Source organism: Saimiri boliviensis, chromosome 14 (genome assembly GCF_048565385.1).
Source record: "Saimiri boliviensis isolate mSaiBol1 chromosome 14, mSaiBol1.pri, whole genome shotgun sequence".
Classification (NCBI taxonomy): Eukaryota; Metazoa; Chordata; class Mammalia; order Primates; family Cebidae; genus Saimiri; species Saimiri boliviensis.
This window is the reverse complement of record NC_133462.1, coordinates 73,006,868-73,030,710: the sequence shown is the minus strand read 5'-3', so window position 1 is coordinate 73,030,710 and position 23,843 is coordinate 73,006,868.

Here is a 23,843-nt window from a genome sequence, read left to right as displayed (position 1 = left end):
ATAAACAGTTGTCTTTTATCTAAAATAGAGTAAAAATAACCAAGGCCTGAAACCAAAACTTGAAAGTAAAGGGTATTCTAAAAATCAGTGTCTAATTTACTTTATGGATTGGTTTGTATTTTATTCTCCTCAGTTTTTTTCTTCTTATAGTTGGTGTTTGCATACTGGCTTATCTCTCCAATACTATCACTTCATTCATTGCCTAGAGTCTTTTATCGATTGTTGGTGTTGCTATGGCTACTAGTGTTGCTATTGTTATTAGTGTTGTTATTATTGTTGTTGTTATTATTACACATTTAAGGATAGGAAGAACCAAGACTCCAACTTTAATTATTTTTTTTTATAACTTTTCTCACCTCAAATGGTATGAAGAAGAAAAATGCCAGTGTAAGAGAGAGAAAGAGAAAAAGACTGGATTAAGTGTAAAAAATACGGCAAGTAAATACATCCAGAATTATAGTACAAACCCCAGGAATCCTGCTGTTGTGATTTTGCAGTTTCCAAGGTGGGCTGTAGCCCTGGAGCTTCTTCCCAGTGATCATTTAGCAGTGACCTGCTCTGCTTGGGGGAAAGAGACTGTAGTCTTCTAGAATTTTACCTGCTGCTAATCCTGGGAAGCATTAACTTGCATCTAAACAAATATTTTATTTTCTGTGAAAATAGTTTTGCAACATTTGCCACATACTTTTGATTTAAACTTTTTCTTATGCAGACACATTGGTGACTGGTACCAAGTCTGGGTAACCTATGGCAAGGACAGGAGAGACAGGTAATAGAAAAGGCACACGGTCTGGAGGGGGCCAGGACAAATGCTGCATAATAGACGTGTGTTCATGACTTGCAGCTGCTCCCTTATGGGGTAGCATAAGGATCACAAGGATGCATAGGACTTGGGGTCCAGTTCCAGGCTTGCCAGCTGTGTGGCCTTGGGCCTCAGTTTCCTCATCACTACAATAACTTCCTTAGAGGGTTTCTGAAAGGAAGAATGAGGTGACATAAGTGAAAGCATTTGTACACCATCAAATGGGAGACAGATGTTTTCCTATTGAGAAATACATGGAACTTTGAGCTGCAGATTTCACTGTTCATAAAATTTTCTGGCCTGGCTTGCTCATCCACTTCCCAGCTAGTTGTCAGTCGTCATTGCTTTGGACCTTTACTGATGATCTGCTATGTGACTAGGACTCTCCTAGGCAGTTACACATATTATCTCCTCACTTAGCAAATTTACCTTCATTATCCCACTTTATAGGTGAAGGAGAGAAGACTCACAAATTGCTAAAGCCACCTGGGTGGAATGTCAGAGCTGAGACTCAGCTCCTCGACTGTCTGACCACATGATTGTCTTCTCGGTCATACTGCGTGTTTCACCGCTCTCTCTCCATAGCAACACGTCCCATCCCTTTCCCTACTCCAGTCTCCCACCCAGTCTCCCACTCTCTCACACTCACACACACACACATGTGTACACATACCCCCTGCCCCAAGACCTGGAGTAACATGCAACTTGAAGAATCAGCAGCTGACAGCACTTGGATCTGCCTCAACTCATCTTTTTTTTTATTTTTTTATTTTATTTATTTTTTTACTTTAACCTCATTAAGGGTCAGCAAAGGATTACTTAAATTTTGAGTTAAGCTCTATCACATATTATGGAGTAAATGTTGCATCATCATAATATTTTGGAGAGTCTTAGAGACCTCTGGACTATCCCATGTAAGTGATGAAGTAACAGAACATATCCTGCAGGCTTTCAGCCTTGACCAGAGGTTTTCATCATTAATGCCGCATCCCTGGGGAGTGATCTGAAGCTGGCGAGGCAATGAGGACACGCTGGCAGGGCAGCTGAGCTAGGTGGATCCTTGTTCTGTCACCAAGCCTTTAAGTCACATGCTGACATGCTACGGGTCCTGCCTAGAACCCTGGCCACAAATACTTAAGGTATTCAGTGAGCTCACAGTCTGCTTGCCTGAGATGGAAGAAATCATCTGTTCCATTTTTAAATTTCTCCTTTCTCTGTCTTCCCCCAGACTTTGGGAATAACCCAACTGATGGGGAAAGAACTGGGAAAGAAGTCAGCACCCGCACCTTGGCAAACTGAAGAACAGCCAATTTGGTGAGTGAAAACTCCACTTGTGATCTGGTGGCGTTTTAGGACAATGGGCCCCTCCTGGGTAGTAGTTATTGGTTCAGTCTCTATCAGTAACCACCCCAAGTTTGAGATCCTTTACAAGGGAAGGTCATATTTCCAAAGCTGGAATCTTGACCAAGGATCCCAGAGAGAAAGGAAGGAGACACAACTCAAGCGTGTCATGGTCCTGTCATAGGGCCTGGGAGTCAGCAGTTGGTGGCCTGGGATCCAAGGGTTAACAGCATGACCTGTTCTGGCTGGCACCAGTCACATGGTGCGCCCAGCCTCACTGTTATTCTCCATTTTGGGTGAGTCACTGAGAACACAGACAGGAAAGATCCATGTACTTAGCTGATTTCGCCCCAGGGTCTGAGACGTCGCACAGCTGAGTCTGGGCCGCTGGCAGTGACTCATTGGGGAGCCTCATGGGATTGCTGATGCAAGGTTGGAAGGGCATGTGGTTCTTCCCCGATCACTGGGTAGAATCCCCACCAAAACATCCAGGCTGGAAATCCATCTTGGTCCTTAGGGAAAGAGAAAATAAAACAAAAAGGAATCATTTCTGATACTAAAGCAAAGTTTACAGGTGGATTTGGCAGGTCCAACTGCCAAGTCTTCCACATTCTGAAAGGATTGGTTTTCTCACAATGTTGGAGTCTCTAGAAGTACTGCGGGTGCAAATTCAACTGTTATAACTGGCATGTGCAGAGAAAATGTCCCTCCTATCTCTATTCTATGACTAATGAGGTCTTCGTCCTACTCCTGACCTTCCTCTCTGGGCCCCTGGGGGCTCCTCGCTAATTTAGCCTCACCTGAGCTCCTGGTGTCACTAGAGACTCAGCATGGCTGTGAGTCCCATTCATTCACTTCCTGACCAGACTATCGCTCTTCATTCACTTCCTGACCAGGCTATCACTCTGCCCTGTTCTGCCCTTGCTGTTGGGAGTTCAGGACAGGCTGCTCCAAAATATAGCCCTTTGGCATTATAGAAAACAGCAGAAGCAGTAAGGATACTCTCTGATCTTCTCCTGCCCTTCTCCCCTTAAACAGGCTATAAAACCTAGACAGAATTTTCTGACCACCTGAAAGAGGCCATAAGATCCTCATTCAAGAGGTGCCTTCCCTATACCTAGAGGAAAGGAACATTCTTATCCTCAAAGACACAGAGGCCAGGAAGGATCTGAACAAGCAGGCCTTGCTAACTTCCCCCTAGTTTGTTACCGTCATATCATACCTTTTTGTCCTCCAATCGCATTTCTCCATGACTATCTACTCTTCATCAACCCAAGCATAAAAATAAACAAACTTCTCTCTTTCTTTGGGTCTTCATTTCCAAAGGCTCCCGGTTCACGTAAAACTTCTGATAATACATGTGTATGCTTTTCTCTTGTTAATCTATCTTGTTATAGCAGCATCTCAACCATGAACCTAGCCATAGATGTAGGAAGAAAGGAAACCTTTTCTCCCCTCCACTGGTGAGCTGGACTCTCAGCCACATCTAGGTCCTGACCCCAGCACACAAGGACCTGGGTATTTCACGAGAGTTAAATCTCAGGAACTCCCATTCTGCTGCCCACATGCTATACACAAATGGGGTCTCAAAATGGGGTGCAAAGTCAAAAGCCACCATCTGCCCCTGGTGTTTCTTTTATTTATCATCATTTTCTCTTCTTGATGAACTTCTATTGTCATTCATTCCGAAGAGCTATTAAGTACCTGCCGTTTGACAGGCTTAACTGTGACCTCCTCCAGGAAGTTTTTTCCAAAAACTTCACTGAAAAGTCACTTCCTGCTCTGCCTTTTTAGGGTACTTTATTTCCACCTCCTATTCTGCCTTCCACACATATTGCAGGGATCTATCACTCCCCTGTTCCGTAGCTCTCCCATGTTCCTGCTTGAAAGGAGAACCAGTCTTATTCAGCTTCTCACCACCAGCACTTGACACTCTGCAAATGTCTGTTGCTAAAAAATAAATAATGAAAGGAAACAGAGGGGCAAACTTAAGTATAGACACTGTTCATACTTAGAGAGACAGCATAGTTTTGTGGTTCAGGGCACAGGTTCTGAAGTCAGACTGCCTTGGTTTTAGTCCTGGCTCTAAGATTTAGCAGGAGTATGAGCCAAGGCAAGTTATTTAACTGCTGTGTGCCTCACCTTCCACATCTGAAAAGTGGCAATAATAATAGTACCTGCCTCATAGTGTGTTTGTGAAACTTAAATAAAATAATCCATAGTAAGCATTCAGAATAATGACAAGTATGTAGTGAATGCTCAATAAATGTAAAATATTACTGTTTGTTCTTCGATCCCAGTGGATTTGAGTCTTTATGGTGAAATGCTTATGCACTTAGATGAACAAATAAATGTAGGGTGTGAAGAAGAGAGCAAAATTCATATTCCATTTTCAGTTAAAAACAGAGAAGGGGGAGGCAGTGCCAAGGTAGCTGAGAGGAGGCAACACCAGAATGCAGCTCCCAGCAAATGAGATGCAGAGGGCTAGAGGACTTCATGATTCCAAGTCAGGTGCCAAGTTCATTTCAGTGGGACTGGAAGGACTCTGAAGATGGCCCAGGGTAGGAGCCAAAGCAGGAGAAGAGCCGACCAGGGAGAATGAACCAAGACAGGGTGTGGCACGTCCTCACATGGAACCTGCAGCCAGCTCAGAGGGTCGGGGGACTTCACCCCTTCTGTGCTCCAATTTGGATCCTGTGCTTACCTCATCCCTCCTGCAACCCACGGTCCACAAGAGCCCCACCAGACTGAGGCATTGTCCATGCAAATCTGAGCAATGGCTCCCGCCTGGTGCCATAAGTTACCAGCAGGACCTGGGTGGAAGTTTGGACTGACTCCAGTGGGGCAGAACAACCCATTCCACAGAAAGAGGCAGAGTTGAAAGCAGGGAAACAAGTCACAAGGCCTAGCAGGCTCCACCCCCCAAGAAACTCAAACTGAAGCCCGCACACCAGAGAGCTTGGCAGCAAATACACCAGTTTGACCCAACCAGAAAGATCCAGCTAAGGGAAGGAGAGACACCATTGGGAAGGCAGGGCTAATTTCACCTGCAAACAAACCCCAGGGGAATACCATCCAGCCAGCAACCTGACTGAATCTGAGGCAGCTCAGCAGCGCCTCTACAGGCCAAAAAAGACATAGATATCTCCAACCTCAACAGAAAGGACATCCACTCAGAGATTTCTCCTGAAATCACCAAGTTCAAAGATCAAAGGGAGATAAATCCACAAAAATGGAAAACAAAAAAACAGAAAATGAGTTTGACAAATTGACAGAAGCAGGCTTCAGAAGGTGGATAATAACAAACTTCTCTAAGTTAAAAGACCATGTTTTAACCCAATGCAAAGAAACTAAGAACCTTGAAAAAAGGTTAGACAAAATGCTAACCAGAATAACCAGCTTAGAGAAGAACACAGATGACTTGATGGAGCTGAAAAACACAGCACGAGAGCTTTGCAAGTCATGTACAAATTTCAACAGCTGAATCAAACAAGCAGAAGAAAAGATATCAGAGATAGAAGATCAAATCAATTAAATAAAATGAGAAGGCAAGATTAGAGAAAAAAGGGTGAAAAGAAATGAACAAAGCCTCCAAGAACTATGGGATTATGTGAAAAGACCGAATCTATGCTTGATCAGCATACCTGAATGTGATGGGGAGAATTAATCCAAGTTGGAAAACACTTTTCAGGATATAATCCAAGACAACTTCCCCAACCTAACAAAGCATGCCACCATTCAAATCCAGGAAATACAGAGAACACCACAAAGATATTCCTCAAGAAGAACAACCCCAAGGGACAGAATTATCAGATTCACTGGGGTTGAAATGAAGGAAAAAATTCCTAAGGGCAGCCAGAGAGAAAGGTCAAGTCTCCCACAAAGGAGAGACCATCAGACTCACAGAGAATCTCTCAGCAGAAACTCTACAAGCTAGAAGGGATTGGGGGCCAATATTCAACATCCTTAAAGAAAAGAACTCTCAACCCAGAATTTCATATCCAGCCAAACTAAGCTTCATAAGTGAAGGAGAAATAAAATCCTTTATGGACAAGCAATTGTTGAGAGATTTTATCGCTATAAGACCTGCCTTACAAGAACCCCTGAAGGAAGTACTAAACATGGAAAGGAACAACCAGCACCAGCCACTGAAAAAATGTACCAAATGGTAAAGAACAACAACACAATGAAGAAACCACATCAACTAACAGGGAAAACAACCAGCCAGTAACAAAATGGCAGAATCAAATTCAAAAATAACAATATTAATGTTGAATGTAAATGGCCTAAACGCCCCAATCAAAAGACACAGACTGGCGAATTGGATAAACAGTCAAGACCCAAAGGTGTGCTGTATTCAGGAGACCCACGTATCACATGCAAAGACTCACACAGACTCAAAATAAAGGGATGGAACAAGATCTACCGAGCAAATGGAGAGCAAAAAAAAGCAGGGGTAGCAATCCAATGGACTTTTAATCAACAAAGATCAAAAAAGACAAAGAAGGGCATTACATAATGGTAAAAGAATCAATGCAACAAGAAGAGCTAACTATCCTAAATATATATGCACCCAATGCAGGAGCACCCAGATACGTAAAGCAAGTTCTTAATGACCTACAAAGAGATTCCTGCACAATAATAGTGGGAGACTTTAACACTCCCCCGAAAATATTGGACAGATCAACGAGACAGAAAGTCAACAAGGATATCCAGGACTTAAACACAGATCTGGACCAAGCAGACCCTATAGACATTTACAGGACACTCCACCCCAAATCCCCAGAATACACATTCTTCTCAGTACCACATCACACTTACTCTAAAATTGACCACATAATTGGAAGTAAATCACTCCTCAGCAAATGCAAACGTACGGAAATTGTAGCAAATGGTCTCTCCAACCACAGTTCGATCAAATTAGAACTTAGGATTAAGAAAAGCACTCAAAACTGCACAATCACATGGAAACTGAACAACTTGCTCCAGAATGACTGTGGGATAAACAATGAAATGAAGGCAGAAATAAAAATGTTGTTTGAAACCAATGAAAACAAAGACACAACATACTAAAATCTATGGGACACATTTAAAGCAGTGTTTAGAGGAAAACATATAGCAACAAATACCCACATGAGCAAAAAGGAAAGTTCTAAAAATCAACACCCTGTCATCAAAATTGAAAGAGCTAGAGGGGAAAGATCAAAAAAGCTCAAAAGCAAGCAGAAGACAGGCAATAACTAAGATCAGAGCAGAACTGAAGGAGATAGAGACACAAAAAACCCTTCAAAAAAATCAATAAATCCAGGAACTGGTTTTTTGAAAAGATCAACAAAATAGACAGACCCTATTTGCAGATGACATGATCATATATTTAGAAGACCCCCATCGTCTCAGCCCAAAACCTCCTTTAGCTGATAAGCAACTTCAGCAAAGTCTCAGGATACAAAATCAATGGGCAGAAATCTCAAGCATTCCTATACACCACCAACAGACAGAGAGCCAAATCATGAGTAAACTCCCATTTAAGGTTGCTACAAAGAAAATAAAATACCTAGGAATACAACTAACAAAGGATGTAAAAAATCTCTTCAAGGAGAACTACAAACCACTGCTCAAGGAAATAGGAGAGGACACAAACAGATGGAAAAACATTCCATGCAATTCCTGGTCTGAAAACATAATTTGAGACAATTTAGTTTATCTTAAATTTTACCAAGCTCCTCAATAAACTCTTTAAAAAGGGTCAAATTAGCTTTCTCTAAGGATTCCTCTGACACTCACTTTTTGTCTGGCATCTCACCTCTCCATTCAACCTCACAGCTTTGCTGGAAAGTATAGTAGTCCCCCCTTATCCATGGGGGATGTATTCTAAGACCCCCAGTGGATGCCTGAAACTGCTGATAGTACCAAATTGTTTTTATGCTATGTGTTTTTCTATACATGCATATATATGATAAAGTTTAATTTATAAATTAGGTGCAGTCACAGATTAATACAATAATAAACTAGAATAGTTGTAACAATATACTGCAATAACAGCTATGTAAATGTGGTCTTTCTGTCTCTCTTGCAAAATATCTTATTGCGCTGTTCTGCAGGGTAATTTAAACTGCAGAAAGCAAAACTGTGGATAAGGGAGGACTCCTGCAGTCACAGACTCTTCCAGAAACAATCAAATGAAGTCTTGAAAAAGTACCTGTGAACATCAGAACCACATGTAGCAGATCAGGAAGACAACAGGAAGAGTTAAAACACACAAAATGCTGCCTCCAATTCCCAGAGCACTAAAGAGAAGGGTCTCATGCTAGGTTGGGGAGTTGGGGAAAAAGTACCAAGCAAAAGGAGGCAGGTTGAAAACACACACACACACACACACACACACACACACACACACACACACACAGAGAGAGAGAGAGAGAGAGAGAAGAAGGCGTCCAAAAGTGCAGGGCAGCGTGAGGGGAATTTGGAGCGTGCCAGGGAAGTGAAGTCTAGACTTGCTCCTACCCTTGCAACTCCCTCAACCTCTTTTCCTGGATCTCTGGCTTTCCCTGGATTTCAAAGAATAGGATCTTCCATTTTCACCTCTTCTACTTCCCTTCACCCTCTGTCTCATTTACTTATGAACTGAAACTGGCCCTGATCAGCCACAGACTGAGAAACTGTTTAGCCCAATGGTTCTCAACGTTTGGTGTGGTTGGGTCAGGGGCCTGGTAGTCTCCATTTGTACTGAAGATCCACTCACCATCCTTCTCACTGTGCCCCGTGCCCTAGGGTGCTTCCTCCCGTGTAGAGCCCTGGGGTGCTTCCTCCCATGTAGAAAAACAACGGACTTTCTTGCCTCTGGCTTCTGGTTTTGCAGATCGGCAAAGTGGGGTTGGGGGTGCTTATACCCCTTTCGGGCCACCAAGTACTGGCCTCTGTCACAAATTTCCAAGCACATCTTATCTCGTGGCCCTTCCCACTGTCCCTCTGCTCCAGATTCTGATAACCCACGTGCTTCCTGTGCCCCTGCATAGCTGCACCTAGGCTCTTAGGGCACAGCACTTGCGACTTCTCACCGACTACCTCTCTGAAATGGTCTCTTTATTAAACTCTCCTAAAATTATCCCAATTTGAATATGTCATTCGTTTCCTGCAGGGGCACTGACACAACAGGGAGCTTGTTTAAAATTCAGATTCCTGGGTATTGACAGCAGAAATTCTGAATACATAGGAGGTCCTGAGGGGTTCTACATTTTTAACAAGTGCCTAATTCTGATGCTGATGTTCCAGGGATGATTTTGAGAGAGATTTGATATACCTTAACTGTTATAGTGGACACAGTTCAGATTGAGTCAAATCATGAGAATAACACAGCTCCCATAGTTCCCATTGTTCCACTGTCTCTCCTGAGACGTCCAAAGTTTTGGGTGGGATCATTGTGAGCCAAGTTAGGAAAGGCAGGGAGATTTCTAAACCAAGCCCTGGAGTCTGTGGGAGGCCTCTGGTAGCCAGAAAAATAGAATTACAGCATATCAGAGGATGTGACATAGAGTTTCTCAATACCTCATCCATTTATGCTGGCACAGTTTACCTATAGCTGAGGGCTCCTGAAGTTTATTTGTATGGATTGCAACATCACTTACAAGACAAGGAGATGTAATAGATGGCAGATGCTCAAACATGAGGTTGGAGAGTGGAATCCATGCAAGCCAGCCAGGCATGCTGCTGGTCTACCCAATGCTTGTTACCAACACTGTGTGAAAAGGAGACACTTGACCAAAGAGAAAAAAATCAGAAAATGGTGTTAGGGAAACAACGAGGGCCAGTCAGGCACAAAGAGAGCCCGGAATCTGCTTGCATCTTGAAGTCCTATGGACAGAAGGCTGTCCTGTTTTGCAAGCATCAGGTGCATTCCTGGAAGGTGACTATTTCAGGCATTTGGAGTAATGCTTGTTTAGCTAACAGGACAGACAGCAGAGGCGGCTGGAGAAGAACAATGCCTCTTCTGGGAACTAAAACCTCCTGCTGTTTGTCTGGTTCCTGTCTCAGAATAGTAACTCAGAAGGTAGAAGAGGCCAGCTCAGATTCTCCTTCACAAGGACATGCTGCAGACATCAGGACCCACCCCTAGTGCCTGTCGTGAAGGTCTTCAAGCAAGAATCTGGCCCTGGACAACCCTTTAAAGAAAATCTAATCGAAATCCTCTGCTATTGCTAAGTGATGTGGCAGAAGAGATAAGCCAAATAAACTAATTTGCAATGATGTGAATGAAGTACATGTTCACCAGCACTGCTTCCCGCCATAGCACACCTAGGTGTGATGTGGCATTAATCCCTTGATAGCTCTAGGAATAGAAGATGGGCTGTAGCATTGAAACCCTGGATTCAAATCTTGCCTCTGTCACTTGCTTTGGAAGAGTTATTTAACAATTTCGATTGTTTGTTTCTTCATTAACAAAACTGAAAAACACTGGGAACCTCATAAGAAGATGAAATCGTTAATCATATTGATGTATCTAATCACAACATAGCCGCTGTTATAGAGGGATCAAATGAGATTGGTCATTCTTCCTATACTTCCAGAAGCTCTAGAGAAGCCCAGGTCAACATTTTCCTTCCTGTTTGCCATAGCTCCAGGTAAGAGACACTGTAGTCAAAATGACAACCTTGATTTCGGTTTTGAAATGTGCAGACTAAATATAAAGCTCTCCTATTTGATTTGAGGTTCAGAGACCCCAGCAATCCATTCTGAGATCCAGGTTCTAAAGTAACTTGATCCCTGCATAGGAAACAGTCCCAACAATGACCTTCTCATCTCCCACTCACTCTAATTTCCTGGACACCAAAGACTTCTATGTCCTCAGCGGAGAGTCAGATAAGAAGCTATAGACCCAATCCACCCACAGTCAATGGCCCTCTCTCAGCCTGCCCCCCATCTCAGGTGAATTCAAGCAACCTGTGAGAAGATGGAATCCCCTGCATGAGTTTTTTTGGTGATAAATCTTAAAATCACTAATTCAATCTATTTCCTTGGGTCTTGTGTCATGTGCAACTCTTAGACTCATCCCTGGTGTTCTCCTCTTATATATCTCCTGAATGAATATGAAAATCTTGCATCTATTGAACCTAATCCCTCAAACCTGCCATTTTATCAATGACCTATCCTAAATCACTATCTGGGCCCATTTGACATTCACGATTCTAGATTATTTTCCACCTAACTCTATACTAGGAAAGAATTTGTGTCCTGTGACTAGCTATTGGCACTGGCATTCCTCCATCCATCTATAATCATATACATATGATGAGGTTCTCACTACTTGTTAGTGCCCTCTTAAAGCTGGAAGTACTTGAGTGAGTATGAGGAAATTTGTTATATTGAAAGAAATATCAAAGTGTTGGATTGGGGATTAAGCACTTGACCTTGGTAGCCCATATCTATCCCCAAATAATCAATGTTCCTATGGAAGGTAGACTCTATCCAACTTCAAACCAAGCCCCTGGAAATGCATCCCTTGTTCTGGGTGGTGGTAACAGGCACCTCCTTGAACCTCCCCCAAGCCTGGCCTCTCAAAGCACCAAACAAACCTGAAATTGTCTCAGGGGAGCCCCTGCCTCTCTGACACCAAGGTACCAACAACTCCGATAGGAGCCCCACTAATCAGAGTCAAAGCTAAGCCTCAGCCCACCCCACCCAGATACAAGGTACCTTGACAATAATCCTTTAAAAATCAAATAATGTCCCCCTTGTTCTATGTTGATTTTTAAATTTTCATGGATTTCAGTTTTTGCTGAAGCAAAATGTAGCTGCCCAGCTGCCTAATGTTCCTTGCAAGAGGCCATTTTATTTTTTAGAAATGAGAACTCTAGGCTGTGCTGCCCAGTGGCTCCTCATTTCTGCATTACACGGACTGAAAACTGGGATTGAATACTGTCCATTTTTCTTGGGGAGACGATGGTATAGAATCTATCTAGTCAAGAGCAGAAGGTAAGAGATGATAGTGTTTTGCTGCAAACAAAGGAGGGGCGTGCATCTCCCATAGGTTCCTGCAGCCAGGCCAAGGTATACCACCAGTGACCTGGCTTGGCTTCCAGTGGGCCTGTTTGGTTTTGTTCAAGCACAGAACATAAACAGTATCCCATAGTATGGGACATCCAAAGGCAAAGTGCCTGAGAGTTTCTCAGCCCTTTCTGTAACTATACATATATTTTAAGTTTACTCCATGGACCTCCTCTAAACCTTTAATTTTGACCTGAGTGTCTTTTCTACTCTTTCTGTAGGTTCCTATGTCATGGCCATTTTATGCTAAAAGTCAATTTTCCTTTAACTCTCTTTATGTCATGATTAATTACTTACATTTAGGATCACTGTATTTCTCTCTCTTTAGACAGAGACAGGGCACCCTAAGTAGTTGGTCATAACATTGGAGACTAACTTTTGCTCGCTTTCCTTTCTGACATCACAACTTGGTTCAGATTAACAAAGCTGTGGTCCCTGCCCCAGGAAGATAATTAAATTTCCAGTGACAGCCAAGTTCACACAAAGCAGGTCTAACAAGAAGCCACAGTGTCTAACAAGAAGACACAGCAGCCTGCAGAGTCCTATGTGACAGGAAGCGAGGAGAGGGCTGGAAGCTCCAGCTGGAGCAGTGCCTGACATGCCTTTACAGCCAGAAGTCTTTCATGTTTATTGATGCTAAGAACAATTATAATGAGTTATGGCTAAGTAGGCAACATGAAATACCTTTCCATTTATTCTTAATTCTGCTCCTGCTCTTACTACCACCACCACTGCCATTGATGGAAACTCTACAGAAAGAGGAAGAAGGGAGAGACTGTGTGTAGAGGGATGGATGGAGGAAATTAGGCAGGTTGGAACTCATGAAGGTAGCCTGAGGGACAACACACCATCAACAGTTGTTCAAAAGAGAAAGTGATGGCAAGGGTGGGGACCTTTGTGGAATGCTTGCTCTGTGCTGGGCACTGTTGCAGGTTCTTTACCTGAATTGTTTCACTGAATCTTCACTACAACACTATCAGGTAGGAACTATGATTATCCCTTAGAGCAAATGGATCACTGCCACATTGCATGTCAAAGGGTGATGTTTCATATGCAAAGTGATATTGTACATAGATTGAAATCACATGTAGATTAAGATTGATATTGAATGTATGTAGATCACAGGTAGAAGGGTGCGTTAGAATCAGGGCCATTCGTCAAGATGGTAGCCCTCACTGGAAACTGTTCTTTCCTAGGACTTACTGTTTAAACCAGTGACCTAGTTTAGAAAGTAACTTTGTGCACAAAAGAATCTAGTTGCTCATAGGAAAAAAGCAAACACAGAGAGGTTCTGAGATCTGCTCAGAAAGGAATCTGAAATAAAGACTAAGTGTGTGGTCCTTCAAGAAGCAGCAAACGAGGCTCATCTTCGGACAAAGAGGAAGCAACCATCTATGTGTCACAGGTACTGAGGTGCCAGAGACTCCAACCCTCCAATCATCTTCCCTATTTAATTTGCTAATAATGTGTCAACATAGTAGACCCTGGCACACATTAGGAACTCAATAAATGTTAGTTTTCTTAATCATTTGGTAAGATACGAGTACTTTATCAGTGAAGCGCACCTTTCTGTAAATTTAGTTGTACGATCCATTCTGAAGAATTGATTTTAGGGCTGGGCACGGTAGCTCACGCCTCTAATAACAGCATTTTGGGAAGCCCAGACTAGGAGTTTGAGACGGTCTTGGACAACATAGTAAGACCTCATCTCTAAAAATGTTTAAAAATTACCTGGGCATGGTGGTGGGTGCCCGTAATCCTAGCTACTAGGGAGGCTGAGATAGGAGGATCCCTTGAGCCCAAGAGTTTGAGGCTGCAGTGAGTTATAATTGCACAACTATACTCTAACCTGAGTAACAGAACAAGACTCCATCTCAAAAAAAAAAAAAAGTTTGTTAAACAGAAGAGAGATTTTGGAGATATCTGGCAATAGAAGGAGAAAATGGATATGGGAAGGACAGAATGGGACACGTGAGAGAAGCCCCGCATGATTTTCCCAATATTGCCTGGGTAGCCCTGGGAGGTGAAGGGGTGGGAGAAAGGGATACCAGCAGTCTGCAGAAAGCTGCAGAGCCAGCCTTGCATGCACACCATCCATGGGCACCTGGATGCAGCCCATGTTTACCCCTTAGCATGTGCTCTCACTTATTATATCATGTACCACCTATGTTCCTTTAAAGCTATAGATTATTTTTCCAATGAGTGGCCATTTGGAGCGAGATGTGCAGGGATTTGGTGTTCAACCTCTACCTGCTTCTGACACAGCATAGGAAGGGGTGGAATGTATGATAGCACAGATAGTAGAACCTCCTCAAAATACTCTGAAACCTGCATCCTTTGCAAATCCAGAGGCTCCTTCCATTCTCCATTATCCTCTTTCTGCAGTCAGTCATTGTAATTATAGCAAATCTTTCTTAGCCCCACATGTGCCCCAACAACCAAGTCTCAACAACATTTTACCTGTTAGCTAAGGGTTCGTCTAAAAGAACTCATGTTGCTTTTGTCTTCCTAGATCCAGTGTGTGGCACAGTGAAATTATTCAGAAATGTTTGTTGAACCCTCAAGTGATATTAGTATATGCAGAAACATACATCAAAATATTTATTGAAAGATCTCAACCCTGGATCTAAGGTTGGGTTAGGTACAGGAAGAAAGGGTAGTGTACCAAAAAAAAAAAAAAAAAAAAGAGTACGATATGGTTTCTGTCCTCTAGAAGTTACAAAGCACAGATCATTAGCAGCAGGTATGTTATGATTAAATACTAAAATTAGTCATTTATATATTATCTGTTTTTCTCATATCCTTGCTGTGCATCAGAAACTTTGTAAAACTACAGATGCCTGCAGTTCACCCGCAGAGATTCTGATTAGGTCTGTCTAGTCAGGGTCTATATTTTTAAACAGTCCACAGGCGATTCACATGCATATCCAGGATATGAATCACTGTAACAAGTGCTAGAGAACATAATTAAAAGAGATACCAGGAAGAACCAGAGTTGGGGGAGGAGCTTCCTGGCACGATTGGATCCTCTTTTGAACCCTGAATCATACAGAGGATTTGGATGCTAGGGATGGAGAAGGGAGAGACTTCTGTTTGGGAGGAAGAATTGAAGACATTGTGAACAAAGGAAGTTGAAGATTAGGGAGATGTTGTTCAAAGGATATAAAATTCCAGATAGGAGGAGTAAGTTTAAGAGATCTATTGTACAACATGGTGGCTAATCACAATGTATTGTGTACTTGCAAAGTATGGAGTGGGTTTTAAGTGTTTTCACCACAGAAAATGACATGTGTGTGTGAGGTAAAATGTATGTTATTAGCTTCATTTCCCTGTCCTATAATGTATACATGCTGTATACCATACACGTATGTTGTTTATTTGTCAATGAGAAAAAGCAAATTTAAAAATGCCAATGTTAATTTTAAAAAGGAGTTGGAAGTCAAATATTTGTTCAGTGGCATCCACATCTGAGAGAAGGCTGCAGAGGTGCCTGTGTGCAGCTGATGGCTCTGACTGAGGTAGTACCACCTGGCTACTCAATGGCAGAAGGAACAACCTCAGTGACCAAAGTAAAGCCACAGGTGGAAGGTATGCTTTGGCCATGTAAAACCAAAGAAAATGGCTGAGGCCACTCAATCAATCTAGAGGTTTATTCTGCCGAGTTTGAGGATGTGCTGGGGGAAAAGGAACACAAAGTCACAGGAACAGCTGTGATTTGTGCTTTTTCTGAAGAGGGTTTGGTGACTTGAACATGTAAAGGGCAAAGAGGAAGCAGCTGGGGAAAGAGGAAAGAAAAAATAAAGAAGGAAGATAGATAAAAGAGGCAAGCAATGGCATTCTTTTGAGGCTAGATCAGTGTTCACATTTTACATGTGAAAAGAGGGGATAGAGGAGTTGTCAACTATGCATTGGGTCTGGCTCAACGAATCTGCATTTTTAGGTAAGAGAAAGTAAACGTAATGTAAAGAGTAAAGGAAGCAGTCAAATATGCATTTGTCTCAGGTAAGCAGAGGGATGGATGAGTTCTAATCCTACCTTTGTTCTGTACCTGTAAAGATAAGGTGTTGATTCTCATTGTCAGGGTGAAATTAGCAGACCTCTGTTTTAGGGTAAAGATCTTGGGGTGCACAGGGAATTTTCTTGCTAGCCAATTGTGAGGGAGGCCCCCTGGGGAGCCGTGTAACCTACCTTTGTAGCTATCTATTTAGGAACAAAATGAGAGGCAGTTTTGTGTAACTCAGTTTCCAAGCTAAACTTTTCCCTTTGGCATAGTGAGTTTAGGGTCCTGAAATTTTATCTTCTTTTCGCAGCCACAAGCCTGGGAGGTAAGCCTCCTTTCTTTGTGCCTACAAAAGAGCTGTGGATGGCTACAAAAATGGTCTTGAGAAAAATGTTGAGATAGATAAAGAAACACATACATTCCCAATCCCAGATTTCATTAAGACTCTATCTCAAGAAAGGTGCTTGAGTTTGAGGTTCCCCATTCTTGAAATGGTTACTACTGGGAGCTTCACTTTAAGGGTTGAGGATGTGTTTCCCTGGTTTCTTTTAATTCCCAGATTATCAGATTTCTTTCTTTTCAGTTACTCAGTGGCAGAAGTCTTTTGCCTTTCTAATTCCTTTCTAGGGAGTAATAAAAAGAAGGGTGTGAGTGGGACTCAGGGGTAACTGGAGATAGAGAGGAGGTTCAAGAGATGAAACAAAAATATCTTAAATAAAAAATGCTCCCAGCAGAAGGTCAAGGGGCAGATGTACCTGATTCCAAATAGATGTCAAATATGCATTTGTCTCAGGTGAGCAGAGGGCTGACTTCTAGTTCTGTCTTTGTTCTGCATCTACGACGATAAGCTGCTGAACATAAAATGTTCCTACCTGTCCTAGGGCAAAACAAGATAGTGAAAAAAAAGACGTCATTGTGGATGCTACCCCAAATGGAAAGGTGAGGGGTTATTGATGGCAAACACCAAATTTAATAAGCTCACTTATGACACGCATTAAGGAGAGTTTCATTGCACGAAGCACTTTTCATGCAGGTATGGGGCAGATCAGAAGATTCTGGAAAAGGCAGAACACCAGAGAACTCAAGATGTACTGATATTTTGCCAATTTCCTTCATCAACAATTTGTCGTCTTTGCCAACTAAGGGCAAACAAAGAGAACAAACCAAATAAACTTAAAGAACTTAAATGAGAAGGTAAGACCCCCCAAGTCTCCCAAGATGGTGAGAAGTGTATTTGCATCATGTCTGCCTAACATTGAGCTATTATTAGGATGGTAGAAAATAGCAGCAAGTAGGGACTATAGATTTCACCCAGAGGCAGAGCAGACAAAAGGAACAACAATTTCCCGGGAAAGCCAGATGATTCCAGTTTAACTCATCCAACAAAACTCTTCCAAGAATGAGACCAGAAACCCTGACTGCATCTTGGAGGGAGCTGGAGGCTTTCCCATCACAGTGAGGCCAGCTGCTACAATGGGTGCCAGTGCCAGAGCCACTGTCTGCAGGCACTCGCATGTCTGCCTGGGCCAAGCAGCAACCTAAATTAAGATGATCATCTGGGTCCTCAGGCCCTCAGGGTGAGTACATATTGCAGTGGTTGCAGCCTGTCTCATGCCCTCCCTTTGCAGATCTGCAATGTCTGTAGCCAGATTCCTGGCCCCCATCCCCTCAACTTCAGATCTCAGTCCCCAGAACAATGTGGACTTGAGACAGAAAATACTGAGACAGGTTTAGTACTTCCTCCTCCTCCCCCAGCAGCAGTGGCATCCCAGTGTTGAGTCATTCACCAGATTAGGTTGAACCAGCTGACCACTGGGCTCCCTGTGTGTCACCTGATTGCCCTCACTCTTGATTAGGTCTAGGGCTTCTCAATGGATTTCTACCCTCACCCCTGGGTTGCAGCTCTCTAGTCTGATAACATTTCCACTGTAGTTACAAAACTCCTATACCCAAACTTCTCCCTGGTTCTCAACTCATCATTGGTTCAACCATCTCTAGTTTTGCTTTTGACTATACTGAAATGGGAGAGTTCCCTGAACCTCCTTGCAGAACATGCAACAGGGGTGTGGCTTGTCTGTTCAGCTGCCTTGCTCAAACCCCTTATGGGAGAGGGAGCATGCAGACAAGCAGATACAAGAGCCGGGGAGAGCACTTTTGGGCTCCAGCCCCATGGTAGCATCTAGGGGTGGGTGCCTGCAACTCCCGAAGCCTAAGTGGGTACATTACAGTGCTCTTTTAGCTCTGCTATCTGCAAATGGCTTAAGAGTTAACCAGTTCAGTGCCTTCTTGGTACCTGAGTCCTTATCCAGGATCCAGGAAGAATTAGGTCACATGGACAAATTGAAGGATGGTAAATGCAGGGGTCTTTGTTGTCAAACGGAGCTGGCTCTCAGCTGGATGGATGGGGAGCTAGAGAGGGGGGTGGAGTAGGAAGGTGATCTTCCCCTGGAGTTTGGTCATCCTGCAGCCAATGTCCTTTCTGACCATCTCCAGCTGAATTCCTCTTGATGCTCAGATACTCCTTCTCTTCTCTCCTTTCCTGCACTGGTTTTCTGCTCCTCTGCTCTTCTGCTCATATACTTGTGGAGCGTGGGGTTTGGGGTTTATATGGGTACAAGAAAGTGGGGCATGTTGGGCCAAAAGGCAACATTTGGGTGCAAAAACAGGAATGTCTGTTTCCATTTAGGGCCATGGGTTTCCAGGCTTGAGGGTGGGGCCTTTGCCAGGGAACCATCTTCTACCTAGTATGTTCCCTGTCTTCTGTCCATATCAGTACCTCTCTCCTTATTTGAGGTTAAGATCAGGAGACGCTTTAGCTTTTTATCTTAGTTTAGTGTTGGGGCCTGGATTTCTGGGGACAAATGTGCCAGAGGCTGGCAGCATGCCCTGACTTCCAAAAATTACCTGACCCTAATTTTCAGTGGACACTACTCATGTTTTGGCATATTTTGCCATTCCACTTGGAACACCTGGTGCCAACTACTTACCTGAACCTCCACATAGAAAGCTGAACTCCTTGCACCTGTGTCTTCTCCAACCTCTCCTGTTAGCTGGGCCTGTCCCACTCTGAAGGGCATGTCTAATGCCAAGTCTTCGTCCCTTTCCTGTCTGCACTGTCCTGCTGTCAACAAATCTCCACAGCACCTGATAAATCCTAGCATAAGAGGAGCATATATAGGAAAGCATCAGTCTTAGAACTTCTTGGGAATTAAAAGTGAGGGAGTGGCTGGGGAGGAGGGCAGGTCCCAGATCCGAATGCCCACCTTGCTTCTCCTTGAGGATTCTGGTTGATAAAAGATACATGTATTTTTAAATGAGGATTGCAACATCAATTCTGTTTGACTTTCTGTAACAATTAGAAGAGGAGAGAATATAGCTGGGTTTCTGACCTCCCTCTCAGAATTATAAAGAGCCAAGTCTTCTCTGCAAGGCACACTTATCCACCCAGTCCCAAGCTGAGAAGCTGGAAAAGATCAGTCCTCCCTATTATGGGGTGATCCCACCAAGGGGTTGACCCACAGAGACTGACTCATTACTCTGAAATAAAGTCTAGTTCAGGAAGAATCAGGAAATGGGGAGCATGTAGAAGCAGTGAGTGACCTTGAGTTTTTACCCTGCCCAATGGAGGTATAGCCAGTGACTGTCAGGCTTTCATCAATATGTCTGATAATCAAAGTTGTTCTTGCCTCTTTGGAGTAGGAAAGCTATAGGAATGAAGCAGATGCTGAGAATTCCCACTCCATCTCTTCCCCCAAATGAAGAAGGTGTAGGTGGAAGCACCTTCCTCTCTGGGTTGTAGAGGAGATGATTTAACTGCGCCAAATGACATGTGAACAATAGAAACAGTTCTACCTCCCATGAACTGTTGGCTTGCTGTCTTCCTTATGAGTCAGTTTTAGCCAAGTGTGGCCAAGAAAATCCCCATGATGGAGGCTGAGTAAACAGTCAACCTCTGTGGACCACTTCCCTTCTATCCTCTACCCTGTGCAAGTCAAAGCTGCCCCCATCACTGGGCACTGGGAGGACTCCTGATGATAACTGATTCAGCACAGAGTAATGAGACAATCAGACACAGAAAACCAAGTTCCACAAAAGTCTGACAAGTGAGTGCTTTTCTCTGCTCTCAAATCCGTTTCAGTGAGGAAGCTTTCTCTGGCATTCAGGCGCCGTCTAATGCTCCATCCTGAGACCACAGAGAGAACTAAGATGTGCCAAAGTTTTCGAGGAAAGGTGACGTTGATAGTCTGTATCTTAGTTCAGAGTCTGTCTGTCACAAGTAGCATCTGTGGGCAAGTGGTACAGAACTTGGGAAAAGACAAGCATCTTGGGAAAAGAAACATTTTTCTTGCAGCCTCACGTCAGAGACTACTCACAAGAGTCAGCTTCAGTAGTGGGCCATTTCCCACACGTCTGCACAGTTTGTGGCTAACCTTGGAAATAAGCAATCAGGCTGGCTGAGTTCTAATTCAAGGGCAATCGGGTAGGGCATACAGCCTCAAAGACAATTTCCTTTATGATCCTTGTCTTGATTCTTGATGAAATGAGAATTTTTAAAAAGTTACCATAGGTATAAGGAGATCTGTCTTCATTTTTTACCATTCAGAAGTTATTTCCTGTAATCATCCAAAGCTTGCCTGATATCTCTCACTCCTGGATGCCAGGTTCAGCTTTACGCAGCGTAGTGCTTCTTTCTACTTTCTGCCTCCTTCCTGTGGTGTGATCTTCAGAATGCCTCTCTTCTCAGTGCTTTCTCTCCTCCCATGGTTCTCAAAGTGTGATCCCTGGACCAGCAGCATCGGCATCACCTGAAAATTTGCTAGAAATGCAAATTGTCAAGCTTACCCAAGACCTACTGAATCAGAAACTCTGGGGGTAGAGTTCAATAATCTGTGTGAACAAGCCCTCCAGGGGGATTCTGATGCACGCTACATTTGAAAGCCACTCTTCTAAGGCAACTGGTGCTTTTGACTAACTGCTGCCACTGATACACTGGGACAGAGACCAAATGATGATACAGTTCTGTTAAATATGTGATCAATAGATAATTAATTTTTAAGTTATTTTTGGAGGCTGCTCTGATCACTAGAATTCATAACTAAAGCTAAGTTGCCTGAAAACTTACTTGTCACAAGGCTTCACAGTTACATTTTATCTTTTTCATATACTCTAGATTCTGTAAAGTAATTTGGCATCCTTGGCATAGTTTTCTTTGTCAAATAGCTCTCTACTGCTATAATAAGATCTATTGAGAGAGGCATTAAATGCTTTGTTAGCTATCTATTCTGTTTGCACTAATGAAACCTCCACTGTCCACAAAAATTGGAATGGTGTCAAAGAGTCATCAAGTTTTTCAGAAAGGTTTTTTTGTTCCTCTTATGTGCTACCCAGGGCTTACCTATTTATACCCCGTGAGTTCAGTTTGATTACCTTTCAATGCATTGTCTTACAAGTGAAATTAGATGAATGAAAGGGTTGTTTCCTTTAGGTTCATTATCAATGAGTTTCTTCCTGTGTCAAAGACCTTGAGTAACTTTAATGTGTCTTCAGGCAAGAGATGTCAGGAAAAACCTGGCAGAAAGTGGAAAACTGCCTGGTCCCATAATTTTCTCTATCATCCTATGTATGCCTTCTGATTCCTGACTTGGCTTGACATAGAATTGCATTCCTTTTCCAAATGAAAACTGGCTAACTGGCAAGGGCCTACATTTAGGGCTGTCTCAGCTTTCGACATAATCTCTCACACTAAGCTTAATCATTTGTAGATTTTCACTTAGAGTGAGGGACATGCCATTCTTCCTTTTACTTCTTTCCCTTCACTTCCTTTCACTCTTTCTTTCACTTAAAGGCCATTGCAGGGTTACTGATTGTCCTAATTTCAATATTGTTGTCTGTGGGAATAGGCAGGCCAGAAGAGAAGGATGGATGAGCCGGAATACATACAACATTTATGGATTAAGTTTGCCATCTTATATGGACTTGGTTCATGGTAACATCAGAGATCACTGATTACAGACACTAAAACAGATACAATAATGAAAAAGCCTGATATATTGAGAGAATTACCAATATTTGACACAGAGATACAACGTGAGCATATGCTGTTGGAAAAACAGCAACAATAAATGTGCTTAACTCACAGTTGCCCGCAGCCTTCAATCTGTAAACAAACAAACAAAAGCAATATCGACAAAGTACAATGAATCAAAGCACAAAAAAATGTTCTACATTTAGAAGAAGGCTTATAGGGCTGAGGTTCATAAAACGTGAAAGAATATTTTATAAAACCAAATAAGTGACGTACAATGGTAAGTTATTATTTAAGTTAGCAGCAACTATGCTCACCATACTGTCAGTATCTCCATGGGAAACTTCTAGTTGCAAGGTATTTTAAAGCTCTCTTGAACTTCCCCAAGGGTACAACTGTGAGAAAAAAGGGGATCCGGTTGCTTATTGTTTTACATGTGGCAGATTTTCCAAAACTACTTGAGTCTGAGAACCATGTTATTCATCTTTGTTTTCCATGTCACTTACATAAGAGTGACCCATAGCACTAGCTTGATAAATGCTTAGAAATTGAAATCATTGAAGTGGGAGAATTTCTAAAGAATCCTGGGCTCCCAAATGATTTACTCAGACAGGGAAATACAAACGGAATCATAATACTTCTTCAAACAGGTAGGAGAGGCTCTACCAACAGGTGTACTGTGGTATCTGTGTTTCCAGATTCTGTTGGTAAAGCCTCTCTTATCTGGGGCCTAGAAAGAGAGAAGGGGATATTAGAACTCAAGTGGCAATTCCCAAAAACATACTTTGCAAATTACAAACTCAAGAAGCAGACACCACTACTTACCTTGTGGGGGCAGGTGGGAAAATGCATCCTTGTGTTTGAAAGTGACTTCATCTCAGCTTTATTACTTCTTGTAAAATATTATTATAAGAAAAAAATGAATTGTCACAGCTCTGTCTGGAGACTCTCTCCAGCCTAAAAATATTGCTACACTCTAATGACAGTCACTTGGGATTCATTCTGGAAAGAGAAGACACACATCCTGTGCTCCTGTTCATGCTCCTACCCCCATCCCCACCCCCATCATCTCATGAACACCTTTTCTGGTATCTACACGGAGATCTCATCAGAATTTAACTACCTCATATACCTTTCCCCTGGACATTTTTTACCCCCTAAATGTTCCCAGAATGCTCTTTGAGTAGGTTTTTTCTGTCCCTTGTCTCTGCTTCTACCCTGATATTGATGAGAGGGATCACCTCATAAGGTGTGTGTTGGCTGGACAGCTCCAACTCCCTGGGAGCCTCAGAATGAAAAGAGGGTTTGACTCCATAATTTCATTACAACCATCATTCACCTGCAGGGCACAGACGCCAGGGAGGTGCACTGGGACCTCCAGAGCCACTGACAAGTAGGAAATCATATCATTAGTTTAACTTTCAAAACGCTGAAGATACAAATATACTGCCTGTCCAGTGGCTCAGGCCGTTAGAGTCACAGCAGCCCTGCTACAGATAAAGGAAACTCATGACACAATGTCTGTCAAGTCGGAGAAAATGGTGCAGAGGGATAGCTCCACCAGAAAAGGAAGCAATGGAGTGGGGCACACAGCAATTTTTTTCCAGGAGGAAACTTTCCCAAGAAATAAC